Below are 12,602 nucleotides of genomic sequence, written 5' to 3'. Positions count from 1 at the left end.
TCAAATGTCAACCCTTTCTTTCCTATTTGGATGCATTTATCATACGAGGCAAGCCAGGTCATCTGTGTCTGATTAATGCCACTCTCCCGGTCTCTCGGCTTCTCGTCTCCGACCCAACGCACAGTTTGACTCGAAACGCTGCGATTGTGTTTTGAAGCGCATGTGAGCGGTGCAACCAAGCTGAAAGATGGTGCAGACAGAAGGAATTCAGTGAGGCATTTTAACAACATACAACAGTAACTGGATTGTAAACTACACATATACTGTCCAGTGGTCAAATCACCACCAAACATTTCCCTTTATCCCCTTTACCTCTCCCTTTAACAAGGCAAAGCCATGACTGCTTCTTTATTATCTGGCAGCTTGTGACAGCAGTATAGAGTTGAGTGATGTTGAACATTGTAGTTCACCGTTTTGGAAATGAGGCATCCACTTTTCACTAGATGAGACGATGGATACCACTCTTGTGTCTGTAGTGTATGCTGCAAAAGAAACTACAACGACTCAGCACAAAAATTGGTAACAGGGGGAAACAGTTGGCTCTGTCTAAAGGTAAAACAAATCTGCAGTCAGGCACCTATGAAGCTCACTATCTTGTCTGTTTAATTTGAACAAAAAACAAAGTGTAAAAAGTACAAATAGTTAATTCCCTAACTATACTATGACTTTCTTTATGACTTTTTATGACATACTATACTATGACTTTCTTTATGACTTTCTTTATGATATACTATACTATGACTTTCTTTATGACATTCGTTATAACATACTCTAATATGATTTTTTCATGATTTTCATGATTTTTCTCCACCACAACGTTAATATACTGTGGCTTTTTATTACTTGTTTTATGTTATACAATACTATGACTTTCTTTATGTCATACTATACTATGATATTTTTACGACATGTTTTATAACATACTATATTATGGCTTAATAACGCTTGTTGCACCTGATTCGGTGTCCATTGGCTTTTTATATATTGTTGGCCATTTTTGTTAAATTGTCTGAATTTTGTCTCTTTTCTGGTTGGATCTATTGAGGCTACACCGAGGAAGGCGTTTGTATATTGATAATCAGTATGGCCGCAGAGGGCCATCTGTAGAAATGGAATTTCAGGGCTCTGTGGTGTGAAGTTGTTTTTTTTTTCCCTTTCCGTTTACTCAGAGTACATTTTAACTAACCTACTTTTTACTTTTATTTAAGTACATTTTTACACTTGTACTTGTGTATAAATCTACTGTAATAAATACGATTAGGTAAAATAGTCATCCTGGTAGTCTTAAATTCACTTGATTTGCATTAACTGGACTATGGCATGTCAAAACTTGAATTTTGAGGACTTCCTTAAACACAAATCTGGTAGGGTACAGTAGTGTTAGTTTGCTAAATGTTATTATTTTATAAGTGTGTGCTGAGGTTGAGGTGATGAAAAGATGCAGCCATGGTTAGTGCAGCTTGTGACACACCAGTTGTTGAGTACAGATACAATTTTTTGTCATCGTACATAACTCCAGTTTGAAATTTTACCTGATGAAACATTTGTGCAACTGAGTGTGTGTGTCATGTCTGGACACATCCCCAGTTATAGTTCAATAAACTGTTCTGTGGCCTTACTATGCTCATTAACACACACACAGTCCTTTTATGTGCATGTATTTACAGACAGATACTCACACCGACACATCACTGGAAACACATTAACAACACAAATACAATCCCATCATACAGTGAGTGTGTGTAATCCAGAGGTTTGTCAATGGGACTGTTCTTTAGAGAGACGCAGTCATGGAGCAGTGACAGTTATGACTCACAGGCCTCAACACCCTGTATGGTTTGTTTTTCTACAGTTAGCCTCTAAAAATGTTTGGTGTTTGAGGTCTCCCTCTCTTTCTGTCGGTGTCTATCCCTCCGCCCCCAACTTCCCATTCATGCCCTCCGCTTGGTTTTCCCTCCCAGTGGTCCTCCAGGTTCGTTTCAGAGAGTGTTGCCAGCTTGCCACAGGTTAGACAGAAATAACAGCCAGGCTCTCCAAGTTAAACAGCGACCTTGTCATATCATCTGAAAGCCCCCTCTGCTTCCTCTGGGCCGCCCACCACTCAAAGAATGTGTCTTCAGTTCTCTGAGAAATGGCACAGTCTGCACACACGACCAAACAAACCTGTAGAAATGAACATATAGATGTCATTTTCACACACAAACACACATGCGGAAGGTGTAACTCTTGTGCGCACAAAGGAGACACACACGGGCGAGCTCTCTCGCTGTGGTGATTTCAGTGACGGCCCTGAGTACACTGCATCTATTGTTCAAAGGCTTTGTGGGTCCCAAAGAGAGCGGTGATGTGTTTGCCCAAAGAGAGGGAGATGGGAAGGTGGGGCGAACAATTATTACATAAACTTTTTTCATGGAGAGAAGTCTTTTCCTCCTGGCAGGTCACTCCTGCAGAAGCTCAAATTTCCATAGGTTTTAAATGTTAAGGATTTAGGTAATGCTTACTCTTAAGCCATTAAACCTTTTAAAGTGAGTCAAGTGTGTTAACCTGCCATGAAGTAAAGTAATACTCATGTAGTATTTTCTATCCAAATTTAATATTTCACATGTATAAAGTCAATTTGACCTCGCTGCCCAACATGGAAATGGTTCATCCTTTGGGGAACATGAGTGTGCTCAGTAAATTTAATTTATTTGTGCACAAAAGGACATTTTGGCTTTATGATGTTGCAGAGAAGAGATTTTTGGGGTCACCAAAACCGTATGATTCACCCCTGCATACCATGAATATTAAATAAAAAATGATTGTAATTTATTCAAGTCTTGCCATTAGTTTTCACCATAACATGTTGACTTGCTCGAGGGGAATTTTGGGTAACACTTCATTTTACAGGTTCGCAAATTTCATGGTAATTAGTTGATAATTAACAAGTGACCTATTTGAAATTTCTTTGAAATTACCCCAATATTTACCTCAAAATCTATCGAAAATGACTTTATTATAAGCATTTAATAATTACGTTTCGCTATTTTCCCAATAGCTGATAATTTATTTAATACATTTCCAGGAAAAGAATACAAAGTTATTTGATGAGCTTTATTTCAATGTCTGCTGGTAAAGATAATAATTAGCAAATAACTTATTTGAAATTTCATTAAAAACTACCTGAATCATGACATTAGCTACCAGGTTACATTTGTGTAGACAATAAGTCACACAATGGTGAGATTGGGGCCTGATTATAAGTGTCTATTAGTTTTGGTTTTCCACCTACGATGAAGCGCAGCGCACAGCCGCTTCTCAAGCCTAAGGGCCCTATTTTAAAGAGTATATGCTATTTGAATATATAATTATTAAATAAAGTTTATAATAAAGTAATTTGATAAATTCAAATTAAATTAAAATTTGAGGTAAATATTTGGGTAATTTGGCAGTCACTGCAAAGAAATAGGTTACTTGCCAATTATCACCTAATTACCATGAAATTTGCGGACGTGTAAAATTACCAAATTTTGAGCTGAAACTGGTGCTATAAGAAAGGTCAAAGGGTCACCAAAATAGGTAGAAAAGATTTCCTGGGGTCTACAAATGTAAATATCAAAATTCTGCAATCTGGACATGAAGACAACTTTTTTTTTTTCAAATCTCTAGACAATGAAGCTGTAGCTAGATAATATTCTAAAGCAATACATCGTTCTACAGGATTTTCTCTACAGACTTATCTATGGAAGTGAACAAGCTGCAATTACAGCTGTGGCATCTCACTTGTACCTGCACCTGCACAGTAAAAGAGGATTCTACTTTTTAACAGCTTTTGCCAAGAAATAGTCAATGCTACTGAAATAATAATATATGTAATGTGATAATGTAAAACTTCAAGTTGGTTCATTCATAATCAGAGGCTAGCAAGTGATGTTGGCTATGTTGACAGTACTTTATCCAGACTGTGGAGGTTGGACAAGGTTTTCCATTTGAAGGCTAGTGTTTTGCGACTGAATAACTTCCACGTTAACAAAGGCTGTTCATCTGTTGGAGGGGGCGACTGCAGACAGTAATGAATCTGTTCTTTCACTGTTTCTGATTGACTGACTGATTTAGTGTTGCTAGAGAGCACAACACATAAATCAACCAGCAAATTTGCTTATAGTGTTATCCCAGACAGAGAGACTTCCTCAGATCTTTATTGGCCGGAAAACCCATACCTGTCTCATTATTTTCTATCAGTATAATACATTACTTTATGTTTGTTCATAATGTTTAGCGTCAGTTGGTTGAAGTGTCATTTACAAGATGTCATCTTCTCTCTAACATGCACCGAGCAGACCGAATGTTTTCATCTAACTGTGTGGTTGCTATGTAGTTATACAACCAGAGGAAAGAACTGTAGAGGGATTTGTGGTATTATTTCAACTACCATCTTCCATAAATTTAGAGTTGTTGTTAGAACTTGGACTTCTTTTGTCATAATTCATGTTTGTTTGGACTGTGGGAAGTTATTCTGTTTGACTCTGCTCGCCCAGATAAGAAGCTTTCCTTTTATTGGAAATTAAAAGCATGATTTGTCTTCCCACAAAGGCCAGAAACTTTGGTTTGATTTGACCAAACTACATTTGTATTGAATGTGCAGAGGGTGCTGTCAACAAAGCCCCCTTTTTTGCTGTACAACAGTTTGTTGATGCATTTCGTAAAGCCACTGGAAAATCACATTAGAGCTGTTTTTAATCTCTTTCCTCTTTTCTTTAGGTAACATTGCTTATTAAATGCTTTTGAACTGGTAAATTAATACGTGGGAGGTATTTTCTCTATGGCTCTAATTCAAGCCCTGGGTTGTTGTTGTTATGAGTGGGAGTGATAACAGTGATAAGGCTAAATGGCACATGTATCCTGCCTTTTACTTCCAATGAATGCAAAGTTAGGGGTTTGGGTAGAAAGCAAAAAAAAAAAACTGGTTCAAGTTGCTGTGAAGGAATTTGGACATTTGTATTCTCATTGGTTCTATTATTATTAACAGTGGTAAATGAAAGTGTTGCAATGACAACTCCACATCATTGTTTTTTTCTCCAGATTCACCATGATGTTATTGTATATGGTTCTTTTGACCTATATCCTGATGCGAGAGCTCCTTGTTTGTCTGGACTCTAATTGGTTACACTGGGAACCATAATTCTTAACCAAACTGCAAAATCACATGAGACAAAGAAGCCAGCTAATAAGAATTGAGCTTGCGTGCCAATTAGAGTCTGGAGTTTCAGGTTATCTGAGGCTGAGAGAAGCAGTAGAAATGACTCACAGGGCCATCTGAGTCATAGTTTTAATATGCTGGCAGACTGAGAGTTCTGACTGAGGCTTTATTTACACTTATCTGGATACAGCCAGTTGTGACTTGGATGAATTGTGTGTGAAATTTTAAATTGCATGTGAAAAAAACTTGTGGACAATTCAGCCGTAAATAAAACTGAAAAACAAGCTGAGGTTCAAGATGTGCTGGCATGGGAGCGTCTGGACCCCTTACTTCTGGTCACATACAGTGTGTCACGATACTTGCCAACCCTCCCGATTTTCCCGCTTTTCATTGCCCTCTCCCAGTTTCCTCCCAGGGTCACAATTATCCCGCATTTCTCTCAATTTATGGCAATTTTTCACACCTTTTTTTTCTCCTTTTTGTTACCTCAACCTGTTTCTGACACTGCACAGCATGTATGAGCCCTATTGTTTGAGGCAAATTATACATGTTTCTTTCCTGAGAATTTAAAAGTAAAATTAGTAGGCCTATTTAACAAAAAAGTATGTTGCAGTGTGCTTATTTGCTAATTATGATTATTCTGATTCTGATTCTGATTATTATTATTTATCTATTTATTTTCTTAGGGGAAACCCCAGACCCCCCGCTTTTGTTTTGAAATCCTTTCTATTTTTGAGGTCTCAAGGTTGGCAAATGTGTGTGTCACTGATGAGAAGGAGTGCAACATTTTAGGAACAGCTAACAAGCTGCATGCTACATGCAACATTTATAAAAAAAAAAAAAAAACTTTATTCAATATTCAATATTCATATGGCAAATTACTTGCCTTATGGGCCTCGACTTTGGCATTACCCTGTAAACATACTGATGGCAGCTGTCTTGAAATGTGTACAGCATACGCTGCGATAAAATCAGATCAAACATGGCGCTCCAGTAGGAAGCAAATACTGATGTGCTCCGTTTCACATGATGTTTAATTTACAACAAGTTAAAAAAAAGTAATTATAAGGCACAGCATAGTAGGTCTAAAAAGTAAAACAAAAAAAGCCAAAGTATAGTATGTCGAAAAAAATTAAAAAAAAGCCATGAAAAAATCATAGTATAGTATGTCGAAATAAGTCATAGTATAGTATGTCGAAATAAGTAAAAAAAGTCATAGTATAGTTTGTTGAAATAAGTCATAGTACAGTATTTTGAAAAATGTAAAATAAGCCAAAGTATAATATGTCTTTATATACTTTTTTGACTTTTTTCGACATACTATACTATGACTTTTTTAATGTAAAAAAAGTCATAGTATAGTATATCTAAAAAAGAATAAAAGTCATGGGATAGTATGAATGAAAAAAGTAAAGAAAAATCATAGTATAGTATGTCGAATTAAGTTTAAAAAAAAACATGGTATAGAATGTCGAAAACATTTTTGACATACTATACTCTGACTTTTTTCGACATAATATACTATGACTTTTTTTTAACTTAATTGGACATACTATACTATGATGTTTTTGTGACTTTTTTTGACATACTATACTATAACTTTTTTAAACATACTATACTATGACCTTTTATGTTTTTTTTCGACATACTATACTATGACTTTTTTCGACATACTATACTATGACTTTTTTATGACTTTTTGTCACAGGCTATACTATGACTTATTTGTGACTTTTTTCGACATACTATACTATAACTTTTTTAAACATACTTGACCTTTTATGGCTTTTTTTGACATACTATACATTACTTTTTTTTACTTTTTTCGACATACTATACTATGACTTTTTTTATGTCGAAAAAAGTAAAACAAAAGTCATACTGTAGTATATCTAAAAATGCAATAAAAAAGTCATAGGATAGTATGTCGAATTAAGTTTAAAAAAATCATGGTATAGTATGTTGAAAACATTTTTAACATACTATACTATGACTTTTTTATGACTTTTTGTGACAGGCTATACTTTGACTTTTTTTGCAATACCAAACTATGACTTTTTTTACTTTTTCGACATACTAAACTATGACTTTTGTGTGACTTTTTCGTAATACTATACTATGACTTTTTCAAACATACTATACTATGACTTTTTTCGACATACTATACTATGACTTTTTTATGACTTTTTGTCACAGGCTATACTATGACTTTTTTGTGACTTTTTTCGACATACTATACTATAACTTTTTTAAACATACTTGACCTTTTATGGCTTTTTTTGACATACTATACATTACTTTTTTTTACTTTTTTCGACATACTATACTATGACTTTTTTTATGTCGAAAAAAGTAAAACAAAAGTCATACTGTAGTATATCTAAAAATGCAATAAAAAAGTCATAGGATAGTATGTCGAATTAAGTTTAAAAAAATCATGGTATAGTATGTTGAAAACATTTTTAACATACTATACTATGACTTTTTTATGACTTTTTGTGACAGGCTATACTTTGACTTTTTTTGCAATACCAAACTATGACTTTTTTTACTTTTTCGACATACTAAACTATGACTTTTGTGTGACTTTTTTCATAATACTATACTATGACTTTTTTCAACATACTATACTATGACTTTTTTCGACATGCTATACTCTGGCTTTTTGTGACTTTTTCGACATACTATACTGTGACTTTTTTTTATGTCGAAAAAAGTCCTACTATAGTATATCTAAAAAAGCAATAAAAAAGTCATAGGATAGTTTGAATGAAAAAAGTAAAAAAAAATCATAGTATTGTATGTCTAAAAAAGCCATAGTGCAGTACTGTATGTCCAAACATTTTAAATAAATCTATAGTATAGTATGTCATAAAAAGTCATAAAAAATCCACAGTATAGTATGTCTTAAAAAAGTAATTAATAAGCCATATTATAGTATGTTATAAAAATGTCATTGTATAGTATGGCATAGTACAGTATGTCATGAAAAAGCCATTAAAAGTCATAGCCTAATAGGTCCTAAAACATGACATAAAAAGTCATAGCATAGTATGTCATTAAACATGTACTAAAAAGTCATCCAGTACTTTAGTATATCACGTCATGATACACCTTTGTGTTTTTTTGATTATCATAACAAACATAAGTGTGGAAGCATAGATTAAGCTCACAAGGTGCTTGAAGGCCCACTGAAAAACACTCGTGGGATATAACCTGGAAGTGAAGAGTCATCCTGTTAGATCCTGCCTGAACATTGGGCAATTTCCCTGACCATTGCATTCAGGTATGTTCTTTTCATATACAGTATGTTCCTGTTTAGACATCACAAGAAAAATATTGTGTGGAGTGTGCAAAACAAATGGAGCTCAAACTTTTACTGCGCTTACAAATCTGTCTCTGCATGCGCTACAATCTTGCAGATTGATTACAGCTTGAATTTGTTTTGTCCTCGTTCAATCCCTTTGTTGTAAGTAAACCATATTGATTTCAATATGTTTTTCCTCTGCATGTGTGTGTGTGTGTGTGTGCGCGTGAGCTTGTGAAACTGAGAGGAACTCGTTTATTTGTTTCAGGACCCAAAACAAGCTAAGCGTTGTCCAGTCGCGGGCCTCTAGCCAGAGTGCTTCCTTCACTTGCCAGGCTTTATTGTTCTTCAGGCCCTCTCTGCGCAGCATGAGGATGTTGTCTGTTTCTTGATTCTCATACCGGCCCCTCTCGACACACACGCACACACACACACATATGCACCGAGTACAGACAAGCGCACACCATTCATGTGGGAAAGAATGGGCCCAGTCTGGATTAGGCTATTCCCCTGCGTAACACTAGACAAGGCATTCAATATCTCCAGCCTTCTCTGTCTAAACAGTGTCTTGGCACCGGCTGAGTGGAGGGCTGGAAAATCCCAGAGCTGCTGTTGAGTTTTTTGCTGTGACCCACTCTTTTATTATAACGACTCTATAAATGCTTACAGACCCTCAACTTGGCCCGTCCCGAGGAGGGGATTCAAGAAAGTCCCGTTACACAAACACATTATGTACACACACCACAGTAAGTGCACATGCATACAAGCAGGACTCAACAAACAGAGGTGAAGATGCAACAAAACAACACAAGCTATCTATTCTATCACTGTGTCCACTTTTCTCATCAGGAGTCAAGCAGTGGCAGCTGGGAAAGAGACAGCTGGGACTCCTTAGTCTTGCTCCTCTGCTTCTACACACACACACACACACACACAAATACGTGTACACACACACACAGGGGGATTGAAAAATGAGAGCCAGGCTTTTAGTGCTAAGGAATCACATGACACACACATAAAAACATCATTTCTCATGCGCCCTGGAAAGAAAACGATCAGTGATGTGGGAGGAAGAAGTAAAAAGATGGGAGAGGTGGAGGGGAAAAAGAAAGCAGTTCAGTGAGTTTATAGCGAGTCATCAAGCTCGACAGTTTTTTTTTCGACATCTATTGTTTCTGCGAGCGCTGTGAGGCTAATAGTGGCTATCAAAGCACTCAGAGGTCTTCACCTTCAAGTGTTTGCAGCCACTTACCTCGTGCTCTGACCAGCCTTGGAAACTCACAGGAAGACGAATAAAAAGAGAAGTAAAAAAAAAAATCTGGATGTTTTTTTCCCCCTCTACATCCCCTCCCTATTCTTCCCCTACCTCTAACATCTGGAAAACCCTCATCTGGCAGTATACAGTGGAAGCAACTGAAGCCAGTAAGATACTGTCTGACTTTTCTTCCCCCCCTCCCCTTTCTCAGCTTTTTCTCTTTCAGCACCTCTGGACTCCTGCTGCACCTTTTTCCACTTTAACTTCAACGGTTTCACCTCTTCATGTGTCTTTTGATTTCTCCTCGCTTCTCTGTTGGGTGGTTTTGTTGGCAAAGATGTAGAAGTTTTTATTACTTCTTGTTTCTCACCTTCTATTCTTTTCCTCCAATGTCCTTTTCTATTTTAAGAAAGTCATCATCGATGACCCTCTATTTTCCCTCTATTCTCCTAGAAGTCCTACTCAAACTAGGTTGGTGATTTTATTGGAAAATAATAGTAACACTTAAAGGAATGGTTTGACAATTTGGGAAATACTCTCATTTGTTTTAATAATAAGTTGGCTAAAAAGTTAGCAAACTGTTGCCTATTTACACATTCAACAGACGCAGAGTAACATAAGCCAGAGCTGTGTTTGTGACCATGTTGCCACAAATGTAAATCTAACATTCACTCTTTCAGCTCAGTTTTGGTCTCCACCAACTCCTAAGAAACTAGAATTACCGCCTCATGGCTGTATGCCTCCGCCAACCAGTCAAGTTGCAGTTTACATCCATGTCTATCTAAAATGTCATGACTTCATCATTTTATCCTATTACACGTGTGTGAAATTGTCATAATTAGCATATGAATTATTGAGTTAAGGCCAAAAATATGTATTGTGAGGTCACAGTGACCTTGACCTTTGACCACAAAAATCGAATCACTTCATGCTTGAGTCAAAGTGGACGTTTTGCCTCCAGATGTTTCTAAAATATCACGTTCATGAGAATGGACTGGACTGACGGACAACCCAAAAATATAATGCATCCCAACCACGGCTGTCACTGGCACCAAGGCATAAAAATATCTGGCTCTTTAGCTGCTAAATGCTCCATGCTCACCAGTTATTCGCTAACTTTTGTCTGTCTATAGCTTGATGTTGGGCAGGTATAGCGTACACTGACTTTATCAGAGATTTTTGTCTGAAAACAGGTGCCTGCCGTGTCAGGAAGTAAGGTTGATGAGAACAGTTCAGACTCTGTGGGTGAGAGTGACCCAAAACAGTAAAGTTGAGGGCTGTAAAACCAAAACAACTAGCTGAAAGAGGCTAAAACAGCCAGGGCAACTGCAGTCAGGGGCCAATTCTCTGCGTTTGTCACTATGTATAACAACTTTCACATTAGTCATTTGTCCAGTGTTTCAATAGAAATATAGATAAATGCAGCTTTAAATATTTACTTAATATGTCATCAATACTTTCTCATTGGATAAAGAAAGGGAATCCAACAAATGCATAAATGACAATTTAAGGACTATTGGCGAGTGATGTTCCGGGTCAGCTGAAACACAAGTCTTCACTCTGTTATCTGGATGGACACAAGCCAGACTAATAAATAGTATACTGTATAAGCTATACTACTATAATTGATAGCTAAAAGGAGAATTGTGTTGAATTTGTCTTATTAAGACAGCAAACATCTAGAAAAAAAAGAAATCTGGATGACGTTGAAAATCCTGACAGAGATTTGATTGGCAGTAAATTTGACCATACTTCAAGAGAAATTGCACATACTTGTTTATGTATGTCCTCCATAGTGTAATTTCAAGGGTTTGCAGTGTAACAACAGCCCACTGTGTCCTTTTAACCAATAAATGAGCTTGAATTTATCCAGAAGATAAACTCAAAACAAACTTGCTATTGCTTCGCTCTCTTTTTGCGGGGAACGACTGATCATACACGGAGAGTTTTCATACGCAAAATATAGCTTTATGACCGGGTGTAGAGATACAGTATTGAAACAAACAGTCGTCGATGTCACAAATACTGTAGGTTTCTGAGGGGGATGTATTACCGCCTTCTTATCAAATACTAGGGCCAGAAAATCTAAATTTCATAGTGAATTTAAATGTGGAAGTTCACAGAAATACTTCCACTAATATTTCGTAACAAGAACATACTGTGTGGGATTAACGCTTGATTGAACATCTTTTCTCATCTCCTTTAAAGGCTCTTCAGTATAACCATTATTAATCATAATTACTCATCTCCTTCTTTCCAGCCAATCTGTCTCTCTCAGCTCTCTCTGTTTTTGTTTGATTTGGCCAATGACGTGCTGTGAAAGCGATCCTCCCCAGTAACGCCAGCCACGGTTGACCACTTTGACTCCCCTAACTGGAGCAAAGCAAAGCAGAGCAGCCACATCTGGCAAACGGCTCTCACATCTGGTTTGTGTATCAGCTCCTTGCACGGCCGTCTACCACAGAGTCTGATCGCATACCTCGGAGGAATGAGATGAGATGAGCTACAGACGCTCCACTCCGGGGAAGAGAAGCTGGATGATGGTGAGCAAGTTCGTGTTCAGAGGTCAGACGGACAAGGCAGAAAATGTCACTCACTGACTGACTTGTCAGTGAAGAAGCAGTTTTGTTTTATTGGGGCTAATAACTTACTGTTCTTTGAATTTTAATGTATTGCAGCAATGTCTAGAAAGACAGCTAGAAGGTAAAAACATTTGTTCTTATGGGTTTCAATCTTCCACAAAGAATAAAGTTAGACAAAGTCAACACAATTTGAAGGCCTTGGGTCTTTAAAGCAAGATATCAAACAGTTTAGCAATCACAATAAACATAATTGAGACCAGTCCAGTATCATTAAAATTA

This window comes from Sebastes umbrosus, chromosome 16 (assembly GCF_015220745.1).
Source record: "Sebastes umbrosus isolate fSebUmb1 chromosome 16, fSebUmb1.pri, whole genome shotgun sequence".
NCBI classification, from domain to species: Eukaryota; Metazoa; Chordata; class Actinopteri; order Perciformes; family Sebastidae; genus Sebastes; species Sebastes umbrosus.
The sequence above is the reverse complement of the archived record's forward strand: the minus strand, read 5'-3'. Positions refer to the sequence as shown.